The following is a 5,766-nucleotide window of genomic DNA, read 5'->3' as shown; positions in this document are numbered from 1 at the left end:
CCCTGCTGCAGCCTGGACAGTGAAGTGTAGGACACTGGGAAGACTTTAGAACTGCAGCTCCTTCTGGATTCCCCAGAGGGTATCTGCACTCTTCTTCAGGTGGGCCTCTTCCTCAGGAGTCAGTGTCACCTTCACAACATCTGAGATTTCATTTTGTCCCAAGATACATGGGACACTGAGGAAGACATCATCACTGATTCCATTGAGACCCTTAATCATGGTAGAAATGAGATGCACCTGCCTCTGGTTCTTCATTATGCTCTTGGCCAAGTCTGGCAAAGAGGCCAATGACCCAGGATCACCTCATGTGCACCATCTACTTGTGAACATGTTTCCACTGCTTCTTATCTGCATCAGTGCCCAGTTCTGAGTTCAGAGACTTCAGGGAGATGCCTGAAATTTTCACACCATTCCCCACAGGCACACCGGAGTTGCCATGCTCTCCCAGGACCCATCTGTGACAGCTCATCGGGTGAATTCCCAGCCTTTCTCCCATCAGGTAATGGAACTGAGCTGAATCCAGATTGCGACCACTTCCAACAACTCAGCTTTTGGGAAAGCCACTGATTTTCCAAGCCACTTAGGTCAAGATATCCACGGGATTTAGACAACAAGCAGCTTTCCTTGTGGACTGTACTTTACCATGTTGGGAATGATGAACTTGAAGATGCTCATGTTTTGCTGGACCAGATTGAGCTGGCTCACTCCCTCTTGCTGACAGGCCCCACTGTGATAATAACCAGCTTGGAGTTCACAGCTACAGAATAGTCTTTGCTGGAGACAATATTTGGTGTTCTAAGGAAAAGACTGCCATGCTGGCAGTCTTTAACTTGTCATTTATGACATCAACAAGGGTAAGCCTGTAAAATAAATAAATAAATAAATAAATAAATAAATAAATAAATGGAGAAAAATGGAAATCCAGGCAAATATGAACAATAGAAAGAAATGACCAACAAAAAACCCAGGATAGCAAGAACTATTCTCAACAACAAAAGAACTTCTGGGGGAATCACCATCCCTGACCTCAAACTATACTACAGGTAAATAGTAATAAAAACTGCATGGTATCGATACAGAAACAGGCAGGAAGATCAATGGAATAGAATTGAAGATCCAGAAGTGAACCCATACACCTATGGTCACTTGATCTTTGACAAAGGAGCTAAAACCATCCAGTGGAAAAAGGACAGCATTTTCAGCAAATGGTGCTGGTTCAACTGGAGGTCAACATGTAGAAGGAAACAAATCAATCCATTTGTATCTCCTTGTACAAAGCTCAAATCCAAGTGGATAAAAGATCTTCACTTAAAAGCAGATACACTGAAACTAATAGAAGAGAAGGTGGGAAAGACCCTTGAATAACTAGGCACAGGGGAAATGTTCCTGAACAGAACACCAATGGCTTATGCTCTAAGATCAAGAATTGACAAATGGGACCTCATAAAATTGCAAAGCTTCTGTAAGGCAAAGGATATTGTCAATAAGACAAAATGGCAACCAACAGATTGGGAAAAGATCTTAACCAATCCTACATCCGATAGAGGGCTAATATCAAATATATACAAAGAACTCAAGAAATTATACTCCAGACAACCAAATAACCCCATTAAAAATGGGGTACAGAGCTAAACAAAGAATTCTCAACACAGGAAACTCAAACGGCTGAGAAGCACCTTAAGAAATGCTCCACATTCTTAGTCATCAGGGAAATGCAAATCAAAACAACCCTGAGATACCACCTCACACCAGTCAGAATGGCTAAGATAAAAAACTCAGGTGATAGTAGATGCTGGCTAGGATGCAGAGAATGAGGAACACTCCTCTATTGTTGATGGGATTGCAAGCTGGTACAACCACTCTGGAAATCAGTTTGGTGTTTCTTCAGAAAACTGGACATAACATTAACTGAGGATCCAGCTATTCCACTCCTGGGCATATACCCAGAAGATGCTACAACGTATAATAAGGACATATGCTCCACTATGTTCATAGCAGCCTTATTTATAATAGCCAGAAGCTGGAAAGAACGAAGATGTCCCTCAACAGAGAAATGGATACAAAAAATGTGGTATGTCTACACAATAGAATATTACTCAGTTATTAAAAATAATGAATTCGAGAAATTTTTAGGTAAATAGATGGATCTAGAAATTATCATCCTGAGTGAGTTAACCCAATCACAAAAGAACACACATGGTATTTAATTCATCCCAATTTTTTAAAAAAGGGGTGAAAATGGGAAAAAAAGGAGAAAAAAAGAGAAAAAAAGAAAGAAAAATAGGAGATTTAATAACATAAAGTAAAGGATTTAGAAATTTAGGAGGCAATTTATGTTAATGGAAACAGCATCATAGAAACTGGAGAATCACACCCTCATAGAAGCACAAGGAGGTAGAATGGGATAAGGGGTTCCTGGGTGGTGGGGGGAATGGGATAAGAGGATAAAAATTGAAATGTAAATATTACAACCAATTTTAAAAAGGGAAAAAAAAAAGAAAACTAGAACCAACATGTTTAAAAAATGTCAACCCTCTAGAAAATTTTTTTTTCTTGATACTAAAACTTGTTCTGAGAATTGTATATTGCAGAATACACAGCCTTGGTATATCTACTCATCAAGCATACTGAGCAGACCTGCCCAAACCTCTGATGTCCTGGAATTCCATCTGGATGCAGTGAAGACACAGTATCAGAGGCTTATCAATTTACTCTTTCCCTCACCCCTCTTCTAATATCTCAACGCCCATAATCAGCTTGAAGAAGTTAAAGAAGAGTCAGTGCCCTTATTCCTGGTGCTTGGGGACTAAGGTAGTTAATATGGGTCTGTCTTTCTAGGGAAAAGTAGTGGTTTTGTTGGAACAGGGAGGACTAGCTAGGACTTATTGCATAGCCATAATATATTGGTAGAAATCTGTATAATTAATATCAAGATGAAGTTATAATTTCTTAAATGGTACAAAATTTACTTTGATTTCAAATTTAAGGTTTTCATTGCTATGAGCTTCTTATTGATACAAAAGTGAGATGGATATTGATACTCTCATTGGCATTGTGCCTGTATAACACATTTAGGAATACAAGGCTTAGACCCAGTCCGTCTTTAACTTTCTTAACTGATTTGGGACGGTTAGCCTATGAGTTAGGGGACTATAGCAAATTCATGGCTTTGAGTTTATTGTTAGGGTGTTTTCCATATTTCACTTAGAAATAGCTGAGAGGAGTTAGCAGACAACAGTCCAGGTTACCTTACATAGATAGTTGGTTTTCAAAACATCAGAAGTCCATAGAATTGACGTGACAAACATTTCTATATTAATGTTCATTTTGATTAGAAACCTGTCTGCTCCCGATAGCTTCCTGTCGTGGATTCTAAGAAGAAATCGAGCATCCTTGGAGTTACTCCAGTTTTGTGGGGACAGCCACTAGGCAAGAATTGCCTCTTCCCATCTACAGACAAATTACTGTCCAGAAAAGGACACACTTGCAGAATAGTCAACTGACCATATCTGCCTAGACAGAGTAATCAGCCCTTAATAATTCTGCATCACTAAGGTCTGTCAGATGATTCTGGGCCAGAAGGCTGAAGATTTGATGCTCCAACTTTCAGTAGTATAGGGGCTTTCCAGGTATTCAGTGGTCTCTATAAATTGGCTAAGTTTTAAAAGCTATGCTTAGTGCTTCCCATAATTTCAGTTAACTCAGTCATTCTGGATTTCTGACAGGGTTGAAGACCTATAGTCTCATAGCCAATCCTGGCTATTTACTTTGAGAGAAAAAATCTGAGTGGATGGATTTCAGCTGACATTCATTTTAAAACAAAGAAAAAAAAGCCAGGTTCAAAATTAAGTGCTTTAGTTAGGACATATGACAGAGGTTCTGGTTAGTCAACAAAATGATGGACTGGGTATTAGAATTATTTTGTACCTCACTGGTACAATTAGGAATAACGATGCTCTAATTGCATTTTGAGAGAAAAGTTTTATTTTAACAGGAAGGGTGAAGCTAGGTGATGAGAGAGAGAGAAAGAGAGAGAAAGAGGGGGGCATGGAGGCAGATGTTCATGTGTCTCCACCAGTCAAAGATAGTTTATATATCTAGGTTGTGTATTGGGTTACACTTCTGATTGAGCATTACCAAACTTATAAAGCCTTTGATTAACATTTAAAAAAATGTATAAAAGCAAAAAGGAAAAGGGGGCATGGGATAGGAGTTTTCTAGGGAGGGGAAATGGGGAAAGGGGATGGCATCTGAAATGTAAATAAAATATAAAAAAATAAATTAAAAAGAATGAAATTAATAAATTATTTCAACAAGCCAAGAAAATACAAACAAAGCATTGAAGAAAATGAATAAAAATACTCAAGACCTGAAAATGGACATAGAAGTAATAAGGCAAGTACAAACTGGGAAAATTCTGGAAATAAAAAATTTAGGATTTTGAACAGTAACTACAGATATAAGCTTCACCAACAGAATACAAGAGATGGAAGAAATATTCTCAGGTATTAATGATACAATAGAAGAAATTGACAACATTGTTCAAAAAATGTTAAACCTAATAAATTCCTTAGACAAAGCACCTAGAAAATCTGGGATACTGTGAAAAGACCAAATCTAAGAATAACAGAAGCAGAGGAAAGAGAAAAATGCTGTAGTGTGTTGATCTTATACTGCTTGTATACTAATGCTAATTTGGTCCCCCAAACCTGGTTGCTCCAGAGATAATAGAGTCCATAAATGCTGCCATGGGTTAAGGGTCAGGAAAATGTAGCCCTGAGGGCTGCAAAATTGGAGTTTAAAAACATCCCAGATGAAATACAAGAAATAGTAAGTAGTAACTCAGGGTTATCTTTAAGAAAGTAGATTCTAACAACATGGAGGCTAGGTATCTGCCCATATCTTGCACTGATTAAGGCTGTGAGTGTGTCTTTCATCCTAGAACTCAATAACCAAAGACATGGTAGAAGCTCTGGGATTAAGATTTAAATAATTTCTACATCAGGGTCCTAGCTCCAAAACCCAGAAAATATTTGTAGCAAAATCATAGATGGAAAATTTCCTAACTCAAAGAAGAGATGGCTATAAACATACAAGAAATGTACAGAACACCAAGTAGTTTGGACCAGAAAAGAAAGTACCCTCATCAAATAATAATCAGAATACTAAACCTACAGAAGTAGGAAAGGATATTAAAAGCTGAAATAGGAAAACTCCAAGTAACACATAAAGGTAAATCTATTAGAATTACATCTGACTTCTTAGTGCAGTCTCTAAAATTAAGAAAGGCATGGACACATAGGTTGCACACAGATGCCAGCTCAGAATACAAGACCCAGTAAAATTTTCAATAATCATAGATGGAGAAAATAAGGTATTCCATAATAACATCAAATTTAAACACTATGTATCTACAAAAAAGCAAAACAAAAAAAAAAAACCAAAACAAAACTAAAAAACAAAACAAACAATAACAACAAAGCAGGTTAACCAAGTGGATACAAAAACGGGATTCATCCTTTTGCTGCATAGAAGAAACACACCTCAATATCAAAACAAATAAAGATAGATATTGCCTCAGGGTAAAGGTTTGGTAAAAGATATTCCAAGCAAATCTATCTAAGAAGCAAGCTGGTTTTAGTGTCTTACCAAAATAGATTTTAAACCAAAACTAATCAAAAGAAAAACTAAACATATAAAGAAAAAAATCAACCATGATGATGTTTTAATTATTGACATCTATGCTACCAACTACAATGGCACCCA

The 5,766-nt window shown here is 37.3% G+C and overlaps 1 pseudogene; it reads right to left on the bottom strand.

Annotated features, from left to right (window-relative positions):
• Positions 1-4,750, bottom strand: LOC117695001 (L-lactate dehydrogenase A chain pseudogene; annotated as a pseudogene).
• Between the last annotated feature and the right edge of the window lie 1,016 nt (positions 4,751-5,766).

This window comes from Arvicanthis niloticus, chromosome X (genome assembly GCF_011762505.2).
Source record: "Arvicanthis niloticus isolate mArvNil1 chromosome X, mArvNil1.pat.X, whole genome shotgun sequence".
Taxonomy (NCBI): Eukaryota; Metazoa; Chordata; class Mammalia; order Rodentia; family Muridae; genus Arvicanthis; species Arvicanthis niloticus.
Note: the sequence above shows the minus strand (reverse complement) of the source record. Positions and strands in the feature narration are given on the sequence as shown.